Source organism: Salmo salar, chromosome ssa20, assembly GCF_905237065.1.
Source record: "Salmo salar chromosome ssa20, Ssal_v3.1, whole genome shotgun sequence".
NCBI lineage: Eukaryota > Metazoa > Chordata > Actinopteri > Salmoniformes > Salmonidae > Salmo > Salmo salar.
Genome location: NC_059461.1, coordinates 39,344,991 through 39,358,960, shown reverse-complemented (window position 1 = coordinate 39,358,960; position 13,970 = coordinate 39,344,991). Strand labels below are relative to the sequence as shown.

The 13,970-nt window shown below is 36.3% G+C and overlaps 21 non-coding genes across 21 annotated transcripts; all 21 read left to right on the top strand.

Moving 5' to 3' along the window:
• Window positions 1-3,006: 3,006 nt before the first annotated feature.
• On the top strand, window positions 3,007-3,118 carry trnal-caa (transfer RNA leucine (anticodon CAA)). Its single transcript has 2 exons — window positions 3,007-3,044; window positions 3,073-3,118. It is a non-coding gene; the product is annotated as a tRNA-Leu (tRNA).
• Window positions 3,119-4,376: 1,258 nt separating this feature from the next.
• trnal-caa (transfer RNA leucine (anticodon CAA)) lies at window positions 4,377-4,488 on the top strand. The gene is made up of 2 exons: window positions 4,377-4,414; window positions 4,443-4,488. It is a non-coding gene; the product is annotated as a tRNA-Leu (tRNA).
• A 349-nt stretch (window positions 4,489-4,837) lies between these two features.
• Window positions 4,838-4,949, top strand: trnal-caa (transfer RNA leucine (anticodon CAA)). The gene is made up of 2 exons: window positions 4,838-4,875; window positions 4,904-4,949. It is a non-coding gene; the product is annotated as a tRNA-Leu (tRNA).
• A 343-nt stretch (window positions 4,950-5,292) lies between these two features.
• Window positions 5,293-5,403, top strand: trnal-caa (transfer RNA leucine (anticodon CAA)). The gene is made up of 2 exons: window positions 5,293-5,330; window positions 5,358-5,403. It is a non-coding gene; the product is annotated as a tRNA-Leu (tRNA).
• Window positions 5,404-5,753: 350 nt separating this feature from the next.
• Window positions 5,754-5,865, top strand: trnal-caa (transfer RNA leucine (anticodon CAA)). The gene is made up of 2 exons: window positions 5,754-5,791; window positions 5,820-5,865. It is a non-coding gene; the product is annotated as a tRNA-Leu (tRNA).
• Window positions 5,866-6,208: 343 nt separating this feature from the next.
• Window positions 6,209-6,319, top strand: trnal-caa (transfer RNA leucine (anticodon CAA)). Its single transcript has 2 exons — window positions 6,209-6,246; window positions 6,274-6,319. It is a non-coding gene; the product is annotated as a tRNA-Leu (tRNA).
• A 350-nt stretch (window positions 6,320-6,669) lies between these two features.
• On the top strand, window positions 6,670-6,781 carry trnal-caa (transfer RNA leucine (anticodon CAA)). Its single transcript has 2 exons — window positions 6,670-6,707; window positions 6,736-6,781. It is a non-coding gene; the product is annotated as a tRNA-Leu (tRNA).
• Window positions 6,782-7,128: 347 nt separating this feature from the next.
• trnal-caa (transfer RNA leucine (anticodon CAA)) lies at window positions 7,129-7,240 on the top strand. The gene is made up of 2 exons: window positions 7,129-7,166; window positions 7,195-7,240. It is a non-coding gene; the product is annotated as a tRNA-Leu (tRNA).
• A 344-nt stretch (window positions 7,241-7,584) lies between these two features.
• trnal-caa (transfer RNA leucine (anticodon CAA)) lies at window positions 7,585-7,695 on the top strand. Its single transcript has 2 exons — window positions 7,585-7,622; window positions 7,650-7,695. It is a non-coding gene; the product is annotated as a tRNA-Leu (tRNA).
• Window positions 7,696-8,045: 350 nt separating this feature from the next.
• Window positions 8,046-8,157, top strand: trnal-caa (transfer RNA leucine (anticodon CAA)). The gene is made up of 2 exons: window positions 8,046-8,083; window positions 8,112-8,157. It is a non-coding gene; the product is annotated as a tRNA-Leu (tRNA).
• Window positions 8,158-8,503: 346 nt separating this feature from the next.
• On the top strand, window positions 8,504-8,614 carry trnal-caa (transfer RNA leucine (anticodon CAA)). The gene is made up of 2 exons: window positions 8,504-8,541; window positions 8,569-8,614. It is a non-coding gene; the product is annotated as a tRNA-Leu (tRNA).
• A 350-nt stretch (window positions 8,615-8,964) lies between these two features.
• trnal-caa (transfer RNA leucine (anticodon CAA)) lies at window positions 8,965-9,076 on the top strand. Its single transcript has 2 exons — window positions 8,965-9,002; window positions 9,031-9,076. It is a non-coding gene; the product is annotated as a tRNA-Leu (tRNA).
• Window positions 9,077-9,422: 346 nt separating this feature from the next.
• Window positions 9,423-9,534, top strand: trnal-caa (transfer RNA leucine (anticodon CAA)). Its single transcript has 2 exons — window positions 9,423-9,460; window positions 9,489-9,534. It is a non-coding gene; the product is annotated as a tRNA-Leu (tRNA).
• A 348-nt stretch (window positions 9,535-9,882) lies between these two features.
• trnal-caa (transfer RNA leucine (anticodon CAA)) lies at window positions 9,883-9,994 on the top strand. Its single transcript has 2 exons — window positions 9,883-9,920; window positions 9,949-9,994. It is a non-coding gene; the product is annotated as a tRNA-Leu (tRNA).
• A 350-nt stretch (window positions 9,995-10,344) lies between these two features.
• Window positions 10,345-10,456, top strand: trnal-caa (transfer RNA leucine (anticodon CAA)). The gene is made up of 2 exons: window positions 10,345-10,382; window positions 10,411-10,456. It is a non-coding gene; the product is annotated as a tRNA-Leu (tRNA).
• Window positions 10,457-10,801: 345 nt separating this feature from the next.
• On the top strand, window positions 10,802-10,912 carry trnal-caa (transfer RNA leucine (anticodon CAA)). Its single transcript has 2 exons — window positions 10,802-10,839; window positions 10,867-10,912. It is a non-coding gene; the product is annotated as a tRNA-Leu (tRNA).
• A 349-nt stretch (window positions 10,913-11,261) lies between these two features.
• Window positions 11,262-11,372, top strand: trnal-caa (transfer RNA leucine (anticodon CAA)). The gene is made up of 2 exons: window positions 11,262-11,299; window positions 11,327-11,372. It is a non-coding gene; the product is annotated as a tRNA-Leu (tRNA).
• Window positions 11,373-12,178: 806 nt separating this feature from the next.
• Window positions 12,179-12,290, top strand: trnal-caa (transfer RNA leucine (anticodon CAA)). The gene is made up of 2 exons: window positions 12,179-12,216; window positions 12,245-12,290. It is a non-coding gene; the product is annotated as a tRNA-Leu (tRNA).
• Window positions 12,291-12,635: 345 nt separating this feature from the next.
• Window positions 12,636-12,746, top strand: trnal-caa (transfer RNA leucine (anticodon CAA)). Its single transcript has 2 exons — window positions 12,636-12,673; window positions 12,701-12,746. It is a non-coding gene; the product is annotated as a tRNA-Leu (tRNA).
• A 351-nt stretch (window positions 12,747-13,097) lies between these two features.
• On the top strand, window positions 13,098-13,209 carry trnal-caa (transfer RNA leucine (anticodon CAA)). The gene is made up of 2 exons: window positions 13,098-13,135; window positions 13,164-13,209. It is a non-coding gene; the product is annotated as a tRNA-Leu (tRNA).
• A 350-nt stretch (window positions 13,210-13,559) lies between these two features.
• trnal-caa (transfer RNA leucine (anticodon CAA)) lies at window positions 13,560-13,670 on the top strand. The gene is made up of 2 exons: window positions 13,560-13,597; window positions 13,625-13,670. It is a non-coding gene; the product is annotated as a tRNA-Leu (tRNA).
• Window positions 13,671-13,970: the final 300 nt, after the last annotated feature.

Genomic DNA, 13,970 nt, shown 5'->3' with positions numbered 1-13,970 from the left:
GGGGGCCCCTCAGGGGTACGTGCTCAGTCCCCTCCTGTACTCTAGTCCCCTCCTGTACTCCAACACCATCATCAAGTTTTGCCGATGACACAACAGTGGTAGGCCTGATCACCAACAATGATGAGACAGCCTATAGGGAGGAGGTCAGAGACCTGGCCGTGTGGTGCCAGGACAACAACTTCTCCCTCAACATGAATAAGGAGCATCGAGCACGCCCCCATTCTCATCGACGGGGCTGCAGTGGAGCAGGTTGAGAGCTTCAAGTTCCTTGGTGTCCACATCACCAACAAACTGTCATGGTCCAAACACGCTAAGACAGTCGTGAAGAGGGCACGACAAAACCTATTCCCCCTCAGGAGACTGAAAATACTTGTCATGGGTCCTCAGATCCTCAAAAGGTTCCACAGCTGCACCATCGAAAGCATCCTGACTGGTTGCATCACTGCTTGGTATGGCAACTGCTCAGCCTCCAACTGCAAGGCACTACTTAGGATAGTGCATACAGTCCAGTACATCACTGGGACCAAGCTTCCTGCCATCCAGGACCTCTATACCAGGCGGTGTCAGAGGAAGGTCCTAAAATTTGTCTAAGACTAGTCATAGACTATTCTCTCTGCTACCAAACGTCAAGCGTTACCGGAGCGCCGGGTCTAGGTCCAAAAGGCTTCTTAAAAGCGTCTACCCCCAAGCCATAAGACTCCTGAACAGCTAATCAAATGCCTACCCAGTCCCCTCTTTTACGCTTCTGCTACTCTCTGTTTATTATCTACGCATAGTCACGTTAACTCTACCTACATGTACATATTACGTCAATTACCTCGACTATCCGGCGCATATGACAAATAAAATGTGATTATTCACAATATAAAACCCCTAAAATTAGGCCATATCATCTGTTTTCCAGTAACACCTAAACATCAACTTCAGAGACAAATTCAGTATGTTATACATTGGTTCCTAAAAAACTCAACTAAATATATGCCTCCTCAGGTTGATACCACAAGCACCTGTTTCCACTGTGTGCCAGTAAGTGGTCTGGAAAGTGAGACATAAATGTTCCTGATGGCTGTCCAAGGACCTTGGGCACGACTATGTGAATAATTACGCTTCATGCACTTGTTTACATGTTTAATGATTCACAGAAAAGGCTGCTCATTCCTCAGAATATAAACAAGGTGGCTGGATCCTAGCTTGAGATGCCCATGTGAAACTAAAATGTTAATGTAAATCTCCCATGGACGTCAGTGCATAATTTACAAGAGTCTGAGTTACCTGTGAATAACTAGAGTGCAGAGCCACTATCACTGTAGGACATTGTGTGACAACCGTGTGAATGGAACCTATAGGTTAACTCTGCCATCGTGACTATAAAAATAGCTGGTAATATACACAGAGAATTTCTCCAAATGGTGAAAGGAAATAACATGAACAGTGATTCGTAGTTTCAGACACGTCATCAATTGCAGGAATAATCGTTTGATACAGGTCATCATTTGCCTAGATTAGAATTCACTCACTTATGTACTTTCCTTAAAAAAAAGTTTTTACTATGTGTTGTATTAGGTTTCAGCATTTTTTGTTTTCAGTTCTTTCTAGCTTAAATCCTGCCTGCATTCTACCTACAGATCAGACTTTATTTTACAGAATAGTGAAAAATATAAGAATTTTAAGAATTTTAAGAATTTATAGTTGTCAGGACGGCCGAGTGATCTAATGCGCCAGACTCAAGGTGGGGATCCTTCCTGGTTACAGCGGTACTCTGGTGTCCGATTGGAGGAGGTCGTAATTTGAGAACAGAAAACACATGAAACGGGAAAAATCTTTCGATTCAGTTCATCATATGCCTAGGTTAGAATTCACTCACGTACGCAATTTCCTTACAAAAAAAAAATATTTTTGAAGGGCTTGCTGTTGTTAGGACGCCTGAGTAGTCTAAGGCGCCAGCCTCAAGAAGATAAGTTTTCCTGGTGATAGGGGTATTCTGGTGTCCGATTGGAGGAGAGGGTTCAACTCCCTCTTCTGACAGAGATTTTGCCTAAAAAAGTAGTTTTTCATCTACACCAAGAATTTCTCCAAATGGAGAAAGTAAAACAATTGAACAGTGATGAATAGATTGATAGATGTCGTAATTTGAGAATGGAAAAAACATTAAACTGAAAAAATCTTTTGATACAGGTCATCATATACCTAGATTTGAATTCACTAAATTACACAAATTCCTTTAAAAAAAAATATTTACTATATCTTTCATTAGCTATTAAGATTTTTTGTTTTCCATTCTTTGTATCTAAAGTTCTGCATGTTACCATCAGAGAATAGAAAACAAATGAAACGTTAATAATCGTTCGATACAGGTCATCGTAAACCCAGCTTATAATTCACTCACGCCAACTCCTTTAAAAAAATGTTTTTACAATATCTTTCATTAGATTTTAGCCGTTTTTTGTTTTCTGTTCTTTGTAGCTTAAGTTCTGCATATTTCCATCGGACATATCAAACCTTATGTTACAGAATCGTGAAAACATATACATTTTAAGCTTTTGTAGTTGTCAGGATGCCCGAGTGGTCTAAGGCGCCAGGCTCAAGGTGAGAAGACTTCCTGTTTGTAGGGGTGTTCCGGTCTCTGATTGGAGGCGAGGGTTCGAATCCCTCTTCTGACTGCGATTTTGCCTACAAATGTAGCTTTTCATCTACACCAAGAATTTCTCCAAATGGAGAAAGTAAAACACATGAACAGTGATGAATAGTTTGATAGATGTCATAATTTGAGAACAGACAACAAATGAAACAATAATCGTTCGATACAGGTCATCATAAGCCTAGCTTGTAATTCACTCACTTACGCAAACTGCTTTAAAAAAATGTTTTTACAACATCTTTCTTTAGATTTTAGCATTTTTTGGTTTTCTGTTCTTTGTATCTTAAGTTCTGCATGTTTCCATCGGACATATCAAACCTTATGTTACAGAATCGTGAAAAACATATACATTTTAAGTTTTTCTTGTTGTCAGGATGGCCCAGTGGTCTAAGGCACCAGACTCAAGGTGAGAAGACTTCATTGTTCTAGGGGTGTTCTGATCTCCGATTGGAGGCGAGGGTTCAAATCCCTCTTCTGACAGAAATCTTGCCTACAAATGTAGCTTTTCAGCTACACCAATAATTTCTCCCAATGGAGAAAGTAAAACACATGAACAGTGATGAATAGTTTGATAGATGTCATCATTTGAGAACAGAAAACAAATGAAACGTTAATAATCGTTCGATGCAGGTCATCATAATCTCAATTTATAATTCACTCACTTACGCAAACTCCTTCAAAAAAATGTTTTTACAATATCTTTCTTTAGATTTTAGCATTGTTTTGTTTTCTGTTCTTTGTATCTTAAGTTCTGCATGTTTCCATCGGACATATTAAACCTTATGTTACAGAATTATGAAAAACATGAATTTTAAGGTTTTGTAGTTGTCAGGATGGCCGAGTGGTCTATGGCGCCAGACTCAAGGTGAGAAGACTTCCTGGTTGTTCGGAACTCCGATTGGAGGCGAGGGTTCAAATCCCTCATCTGACTGAGATTTTGCCTACAAATGTAGCTTTTCATCTACACCAAGAATTTCTCCAAATGGAGAAAGTAAAACACATGAACAGTGATGAATACTTTGATAGATGTCATAATTTAACAACAGAAAACAAATGAAACGTTAATAATCGTTTGATAGAGGTCATCGTAAGCCAAGCTTATAATTCACACACTTACGCAAATGCCTTTAAAAAATGTTTTTACAATATCTTTCATTAGATTTTAGCCTTTTTTTGTTTTCTGTTCTTTGTATCTTAAGTTCTGCATGTTTCCATCGGACATATCAAAACTTATGTTACAGAATCGTGAAAAACGTATGAATTTTAAGGTTTTGTAGTTGTCAGGATGACCGAGTGGTTTAAGGCACCAGACTCAAGGTGAGAAGACTTCCTGGTTCTAGGGGTGTTCTGCTCTCTGATTGGAGGCGAGGCTTCAAATCCCTCTCCTCACAGAGATTTTGCCTACAAATGTAGCTTTTCATTTACATCGAGAATTTCTCCATATGGAGAAAGTAAAACACATGAACAGTGATGAATTTGTATAGATGTCATAATTTGACAACAGAAAACAAATGAAACGTTAATAATCGTTCGATACAGGTCAACATAAGCCTAGCTTATAATTCACTCACTTACGCAAACTCCTTTAAAAAAATGTTTTTACAATATCTTTCTTTAGATTTTAGCCTTTTTTTGTTTTCTGTTCTTTGTATCTTAAGTTCTGCACGTTTCCATCGGACATATTAAACCTTATGTTACAGAATCTTGAAAAACATATGAATTTTAAGGTTTCATAGTTGTCAGGATGGCCGAGTGGTCTAAGGCGCCAGACTCAAGGTGAGAAGCCTTCCTGGTTGTCGGGGTGTTCTAGTCTCCAATTGGAGGCGAGGGTTCAAATGCCTCTTCTGACAGAGATTTTGCCTACAAATGTAGCTTTTCATCTACACCAAGAATTTCTCCAAATGGAGAAAGTAAAACACATGAACAGTGATGAATAGTTTGATAGATGTCATAATTTGAGAACAGAAAACAAATGAAACATTAATAATCGTTCGGTGCAGGTCATCATAAGCTCAACTTATAATTCACTCACTTACGCAAACTCCTTTAAAAAAATGTTTTTACAATATCTTTCTTTAGATTTTAGCATTTTTTTGTTTTCTGTTCTTTGTATCTTAAGTTCTGCACGTTTCCATCGGACATATCAAACCTTATGTTACAGAATCTTGAAAAACATATACATTTTAGGGTTTTCTTGTTGTCAGGATGGCCGATTGGTCTAAGGCGCCAGACTCAAGGTGAGAAGACTTCCTGGTTGTCGGGGTGTTCTGGTCTCCAATTGGAGGCGAGGGTTCAAATCCCTCTTCAGACAGAGCTTTTGCCTAAAAAAGTAGCTTTTCATTTACATCGAGAATTTCTCCATATGGAGAAAGTAAAACACGAACAGAGATGAATTTGTATAGATGTCATAATTTGAGAACAGAAAACAAATGAAACGTTAATAATCGTTTGAACAGGTCATCATAAGCCTAGCTTATAATTCACTCACTTACGCAAACTCCTTTAAAAAAATGTTTTTACAATATCTTTCTTTAGATTTTAGCATTTTTTTGTTTTCTGTTCTTTGTATCTTAAGTTCTGCATGTTTCATCGGACATAGCAAACCATATGTTACAGAATCGTGAAAAACATATGAATTTTAAGCTTTCATAGTTGTCAGGATGGCCGAGTGGTCTAAGGTGGCAGACTCAAAGTGAGAAGACTTCCTGGTTGTTGGCTGTTCTGGTCTCCAATTGGAGGCGAGGGTTCAAATCCCTCTTCTGACAAAGATTTTGCCTACAAATGTAGCTTTTCATCTACACCAAGAATTTCTCCAAATGGAGAAAGTAAAACACATTAACAGTGATGAAAAGTTTGATATATGTCATAATTTGGGAACAGAAAACAAATGAAACGTTAATAATCATTCTTTACAGGTCATCATAAGCCTAGCTTACAATTCACTCACTTATGTAAACTCATTTAAAAAAAATGTTTTTACAATATCTTTCTTTAGATTTTAGCATTTTTTTGTTTTCTGTTCTTTGTATCTTAAGTTCTGCATGTTTCCATCGGACATATTAAACCTTATGTTACAGAATCGTGAAAAACATCTGAATTTTAAGGTTTCATAGTTGTCAGGATGGCCGAGTGGTCTAAGGCGCCAGACTCAAGGTGAGAAGCCTACCTGGTTGTGCGGGAGTTCTGGTCTCCGATTGGAGGCGAGGGTTCAAATCCCTCTTCAGACAGAGCTTTTGCCTAAAAAAGTAGCTTTTCATTTACATCGAGAATTTCTCCATATGGAGAAAGTAAAACACGAACAGAGATGAATTTGTATAGATGTCATAATTTGAGAACAGAAAACAAATGAAACGTTAATAATCGTTTGAACAGGTCATCATAAGCCTAGCTTATAATTCACTCACTTACGCAAACTCCTTTAAAAAAATGTTTTTACAATATCTTTCTTTAGATTTTAGCATTTTTTTGTTTTCTGTTCTTTGTATCTTAAGTTCTGCATGTTTCATCGGACATAGCAAACCATATGTTACAGAATCGTGAAAAACATATGAATTTTAAGCTTTCATAGTTGTCAGGATGGCCGAGTGGTCTAAGGTGGCAGACTCAAAGTGAGAAGACTTCCTGGTTGTTGGCTGTTCTGGTCTCCAATTGGAGGCGAGGGTTCAAATCCCTCTTCTGACAAAGATTTTGCCTACAAATGTAGCTTTTCATCTACACCAAGAATTTCTCCAAATGGAGAAAGTAAAACACATTAACAGTGATGAAAAGTTTGATATATGTCATAATTTGGGAACAGAAAACAAATGAAACGTTAATAATCATTCTTTACAGGTCATCATAAGCCTAGCTTACAATTCACTCACTTATGTAAACTCATTTAAAAAAAATGTTTTTACAATATCTTTCTTTAGATTTTAGCATTTTTTTGTTTTCTGTTCTTTGTATCTTAAGTTCTGCATGTTTCCATCGGACATATTAAACCTTATGTTACAGAATCGTGAAAAACATCTGAATTTTAAGGTTTCATAGTTGTCAGGATGGCCGAGTGGTCTAAGGCGCCAGACTCAAGGTGAGAAGCCTACCTGGTTGTGCGGGAGTTCTGGTCTCCGATTGGAGGCGAGGGTTCAAATCCCTCTTCTGACAGAGATTTTGCCTAAAAAAGTAGCTTTTCATTTACATCGAGAATTTCTCCATATGGAGAAAGTAAAACACATGAACACTGATGAATTTGTATAGATGTCATAATTTGAGAACAGAAAACAAATGAAACGTTAATAATCATTCTTTACAGGTCATCATAAGCCTAGCTTACAATTCACTCACTTATGTAAACTCATTTAAAAAAAATGTTTTTACAATATCTTTCTTTAGATTTTAGCATTTTTTTGTTTTCTGTTCTTTGTATCTTAAGTTCTGCATGTTTCATCGGACATAGCAAACCATATGTTACAGAATCGTGAAAAACATATGAATTTTAAGGTTTCATAGTTGTCAGGATGGCCGAGTGGTCTAAGGCGCCAGACTCAAGGTGAGAAGCCTTCCTGGTTGTGTGGGAGTTCTGGTCTCCGATTGGAGGCGAGGGTTCAAATCCCTCTTCTGACAGAGATTTTGCCTAAAAAAGTAGCTTTTCATTTACATCGAGAATTTCTCCATATGGAGAAAGTAAAACACATGAACACTGATGAATTTGTATAGATGTCATAATTTGAGAACAGAAAACAAATGAAACGTTAATAATCATTCTTTACAGGTCATCATAAGCCTAGCTTATAATTCACTCACTTACGCAAACTCCTTTAAAAAAATGTTTTTACAATATCTTTCTTTAGATTTTAGCATTTTTTTGTTTTCTGTTCTTTGTATTTTAAGTTCTGCATGTTTCATCGGACATAGCAAACCATGTTACAGAATCGTGAAAAACATATGAATTTTAAGCTTTCATAGTTGTCAGGATGGCCGAGTGGTCTAAGGTGGCAGACTCAAAGTGAGAAGACTTCCTGGTTGTTGGCTGTTCTGGTCTCCAATTGGAGGCGAGGGTTCAAATCCCTCTTCTGACAAAGATTTTGCCTACAAATGTAGCTTTTCATCTACACCAAGAATTTCTCCAAATGGAGAAAGTAAAACACATTAACAGTGATGAAAAGTTTGATATATGTCATAATTTGGGAACAGAAAACAAATGAAACGTTAATAATCATTCTTTACAGGTCATCATAAGCCTAGCTTACAATTCACTCACTTATGTAAACTCATTTAAAAAAAATGTTTTTACAATATCTTTCTTTAGATTTTAGCATTTTTTTGTTTTCTGTTCTTTGTATCTTAAGTTCTGCATGTTTCCATCGGACATATTAAACCTTATGTTACAGAATCGTGAAAAACATCTGAATTTTAAGGTTTCATAGTTGTCAGGATGGCCGAGTGGTCTAAGGCGCCAGACTCAAGGTGAGAAGCCTTCCTGGTTGTGCGGGAGTTCTGGTCTCCGATTGGAGGCGAGGGTTCAAATCCCTCTTCTGACAGAGATTTTGCCTAAAAAAGTAGCTTTTCATTTACATCGAGAATTTCTCCATATGGAGAAAGTAAAACACATGAACACTGATGAATTTGTATAGATGTCATAATTTGAGAACAGAAAACAAATGAAACGTTAATAATCGTTTGATACAGGTCATCATAAGCCTAGCTTATGATTCACTCACTTACGCAAACTCCTTTAAAAAAATGTTTTTACAATATCTTTCTTTAGATTTTAGCATTTTTTTGTTTTCTGTTCTTTGTATCTTAAGTTCTGCATGTTTCATCGGACATAGCAAACCATATGTTACAGAATCGTGAAAAACATATGAATTTTAAGGTTTCATAGTTGTCAGGATGGCAGAGTGGTCTAAGGTGGCAGACTCAAAGTGAGAAGACTTCCTGGTTGTTGGCTGTTCTGGTCTCCAATTGGAGGCGAGGGTTCAAATCCCTCTTCTGACAAAGATTTTGCCTACAAATGTAGCTTTTCATCTACACCAAGAATTTCTCCAAATGGAGAAAGTAAAACACATTAACAGTGATGAAAAGTTTGATATATGTCATAATTTGGGAACAGAAAACAAATGAAACGTTAATAATCATTCTTTACAGGTCATCATAAGCCTAGCTTACAATTCACTCACTTATGTAAACTCATTTAAAAAAAATGTTTTTACAATATCTTTCTTTAGATTTTAGCATTTTTTTGTTTTCTGTTCTTTGTATCTTAAGTTCTGCATGTTTCCATCGGACATATTAAACCTTATGTTACAGAATCGTGAAAAACATCTGAATTTTAAGGTTTCATAGTTGTCAGGATGGCCGAGTGGTCTAAGGCGCCAGACTCAAGGTGAGAAGCCTTCCTGGTTCTGTGGGAGTTCTGGTCTCCGATTGGAGGCGAGGGTTCAAATCCCTCTTCTGACAGAGATTTTGCCTAAAAAAGTAGCTTTTCATTTACATCGAGAATTTCTCCATATGGAGAAAGTAAAACACATGAACACTGATGAATTTGTATAGATGTCATAATTTGAGAACAGAAAACAAATGAAACGTTAATAATCATTCTTTACAGGTCATCATAAGCCTAGCTTATAATTCACTCACTTACGCAAACTCCTTTAAAAAAATGTTTTTACAATATCTTTCTTTAGATTTTAGCATTTTTTTGTTTTCTGTTCTTTGTATCTTAAGTTCTGCATGTTTCATCGGACATAGCAAACCATATGTTACAGAATCGTGAAAAACATATGAATTTTAAGCTTTCATAGTTGTCAGGATGGCCGAGTGGTCTAAGGCGCCAGACTCAAGGTGAGAAGCCTACCTGGTTGTGCGGGAGTTCTGGTCTCCGATTGGAGGCGAGGGTTCAAATCCCTCTTCTGACAGAGATTTTGCCTAAAAAAGTAGCTTTTCATTTACATCGAGAATTTCTCCATATGGAGAAAGTAAAACACATGAACACTGATGAATTTGTATAGATGTCATAATTTGAGAACAGAAAACAAATGAAACGTTAATAATCATTCTTTACAGGTCATCATAAGCCTAGCTTACAATTCACTCACTTATGTAAACTCATTTAAAAAAAATGTTTTTACAATATCTTTCTTTAGATTTTAGCATTTTTTTGTTTTCTGTTCTTTGTATCTTAAGTTCTGCATGTTTCCATCGGACATATTAAACCTTATGTTACAGAATCGTGAAAAACATCTGAATTTTAAGGTTTCATAGTTGTCAGGATGGCCGAGTGGTCTAAGGCGCCAGACTCAAGGTGAGAAGCCTTCCTGGTTGTGCGGGTGTTCTGGTCTCCGATTGGAGGCGAGGGTTCAAATCCCTCTTCTGACAGAGATTTTGCCTACAAATGTAGCTTTTCATCTACACCGAGAATTTCTCCATATGGAGAAAGTAAAACACATGAACACTGATGAAATTTGTATATATGTCATAATTTGGGAACAGAAAACAAATGAAACGTTAATAATCGTTCTTGATACAGGTCATCATAAGCCTAGCTTACAATTCACTCACTTACGCAAACTCATTTAAAAAAATGTTTTTACAATATCTTTCTTTAGATTTTAGCATTTTTTTGTTTTCTGTTCTTTGTATCTTAAGTTCTGCATGTTTCCATCGGACATATTAAACCTTATGTTACAGAATCGTGAAAAACATCTGAATTTTAAGGTTTCATAGTTGTCATGATGGCCGAGTGGTCTAAGGCGCCAGACTCAAGGTGAGAAGCCTTCCTGGTTGTGCGGGTGTTCTGGTCTCCAATTGGAGGCGAGGGTTCAAATCCCTCTTCTGACAAAGATTTTGCCTACAAATGTAGCTTTTCATTTACATCGAGAATTTCTCCATATGGAGAAAGTAAAACACATGAACAGTAATGAATTTGTATAGATGTCATAATTTGAGAACAGAAAACAAATGAAACGTTAATAATCGTTTGATACAGGTCATCATAAGCCTAGCTTATAATTCACTCACTTACGCAAACTCCTTTAAAAAAATGTTTTTACAATATCTTTCTTTAGATTTTAGCATTTTTTTGTTTTCTGTTCTTTGTATCTTAAGTTCTGCATGTTTCATCGGACATAGCAAACCATTGTTACAGAATCGTGAAAAACATATGAATTTTAAGGTTTCATAGTTGTCAGGATGGCCGAGTGGTCTAAGGTGCCAGACTCAAAGTGAGAAGACTTCTTGGTTGTCGGCTGTTCTGGTGTCCAATTGGAGGCGAGGGTTCAAATACCTCTTCTGACAAAGATTTTGCCTACAAATGTAGCTTTTCATCTACATCAAGAATTTCTCCATATGGAGAAAGTAAAACACATGAACAGTGATGAAAAGTTTGATATATGTCATAATTTGAGAACAGAAAACAAATGAAACGTTAATAATCATTCTTTACAGGTCATCATAAGCCTAGCTTATAATTCACTCACTTACGCAAACTCCTTTAAAAAAATGTTTTTACAATATCTTTCTTTAGATTTTAGCATTTTTTTGTTTTCTGTTCTTTGTATCTTAAGTTCTGCATGTTTCCATCGGACATATTAAACCTTATGTTACAGAATCGTGAAAAACATCTGAATTTTAAGGTTTCATAGTTGTCATGATGGCCGAGTGGTCTAAGGTGCCAGACTCAAAGTGAGAAGACTTCCTGGTTGTCGGCTGTTCTGGTGTCCGATTGGAGGCGAGGGTTCAAATCCCTCTTCTGACAAAGATTTTGCCTACAAATGTAGCTTTTCATTTACATCGAGAATTTCTCCATATGGAGAAAGTAAAACACATGAACAGTAATGAATTTGTATAGATGTCATAATTTGAGAACAGAAAACAAATGAAACGTTAATAATCGTTTGATACAGGTCATCATAAGCCTAGCTTACAATTCACTCACTTACGCAAACTCCTTTAAAAAAATGTTTTTACAATATCTTTCTTTAGATTTTAGCATTTTTTTGTTTTCTGTTCTTTGTATCTTAAGTTCTGCATGTTTCATCGGACATAGCAAACCATATGTTACAGAATCGTGAAAAACTAATGAATTTTAAGGTTTCATAGTTGTCAGGATGGCCGAGTGGTCTAAGGTGCCAGACTCAAAGTGTGAAGACTTCCTGGTTGTCTGTTGTTCTGGTCTCCAATTGGAGGTGATGGTTCAAATCCCTGTTCTGACAAAGATTTTGCCTACAAATGTAGCTTTTCATCTACACCAAGAATTTCTCCAAATGGAGAAAGTAAAACACATTAACAGTGATGAAAAGTTTGATATATGTCATAATTTGAGAACAGAAAACAAATGAAACGTTAATAATCATTCTTTACAGGTCATCATAAGCCTAGCTTACAATTCACTCACTTATGTAAACTCATTTAAAAAAATGTTTTTACAATATCTTTCTTTAGATTTTAGCATTTTTTTGTTTTCTGTTCTTTGTATCTTAAGTTCTGCATGTTTCCATCGGACATATTAAACCTTATGTTACAGAATCGTGAAAAACATCTGAATTTTAAGGTTTCATAGTTGTCAGGATGGCCGAGTGGTCTAAGGCGCCAGACTCAAGGTGAGAAGCCTTCCTGGTTGTGCGGGAGTTCTGGTCTCCGATTGGAGGCGAGGGTTCATATCCCTCTTCTGACAGAGATTTTGCCTAAAAAGTAGCTTTTCATTTACATCGAGAATTTCTCCATATGGAGAAAGTAAAACACATGAACACTGATGAATTTCTATAGATGTCATAATTTGAGAACAGAAAACAAATGAAACGTTAATAATCGTTTGATACAGGTCATCATAAGCCTAGCTTATAATTCACTCACTTACGCAAACTCCTTTAAAAAAATGTTTTTACAATATCTTTCTTTAGATTTTAGCATTTTTTTGTTTTCTGTTCTTTGTATCTTAAGTTCTGCATGTTTCATCGGACGTAGCAAACCTTATGTTACAGAATCGTGAAAAACATATGAATTTTAAGCTTTCATAGTTGTCAGGATGGCCGAGTGGTCTAAGGTGCCAGACTCAAAGTGAGAAGACTTCCTGGTTGTCGGCTGTTCTGGTCTCCAATTGGAGGCGAGGGTTCAAATCCCTCTTCTGACAAAGATTTTGCCTACAAATGTAGCTTTTCATCTACACCAACAATTTCTCCAAATGGAGAAAGTAAAACACATTAACAGTGATGAAAAGTTTGATATATGTCATAATTTGGGAACAGAAAACAAATGAAACGTTAATAATCATTCTTTACAGGTCATCATAAGCCTAGCTTACAATTCACTCACTTATGTAAACTCATTTAAAAAAAATGTTTTTACAATATCTTTCTTTAGATTTTAGCATTTTTTTGTTTTCTGTTCTTTGTATCTTAAGTTCTGCATGTTTCCATCGGACCTATTTTTACCTTATGTTACAGAATCGTGAAAAACATCTGAATTTTAAGGTTTCATAGTTGTCAGGATGGCCGAGTGGTCTAAGGCGCCAGACTCAAGGTGAGAAGCCTTCCTGGTTGTGTGGGAGTTCTGGTCTCCGATTGGAGGCGAGGGTTCAAATCCCTCTTCTGACAGAGATTTTGCCTAAAAAAGTAGCTTTTCATTTACATCGAGAATTTCTCCATATGGAGAAAGTAAAACACATGAACACTGATGAAAAGTTTGATATATGTCATAATTTGAGAACAGAAAACAAATGAAACGTTAATAATCGTTCTTGATACAGGTCATCATAAGCCTAGCTTACAATTCACTCACTTACGCAAACTCCTTTAAAAAAATGTTTTTACAATATCTTTCTTTAGATTTTAGCATTTTTTTGTTTTCTGTTCTTTGTATCTTAAGTTCTGCATGTTTCATCGGACATAGCAAACCATATGTTACAGAATCGTGAAAAACAAATGAATTTTAAGCTTTCATAGTTGTCAGGATGGCCGAGTGGTCTAAGGTGCCAGACTCAAAGTGAGAAGACTTCCTGGTTGTCGGCTGTTCTGGTCTCCAATTGGAGGCGAGGGTTCAAATCCCTCTTCTGACAAAGATTTGCCTACAAATGTAGCTTTTCATCTACACCAAGAATTTCTCCAAATGGAGAAAGTAAAACACATTAACAGTGATGAAAAGTTTGATATATGTCATAATTTGAGAACAGAAAACAAATGAAACGTTAATAATCATTCTTTACAGGTCATCATAAGCCTAGCTTACAATTCACACACTTACGCAAACTCCTTTAAAAAAATGTTTTTACAATATCTTTCTTTAGATTTTAGCATTTTTTTGTTTTCTGTTCTTTGTATCTTAAGTTCTGCATGTTTCATCGGACATAGCAAACCAT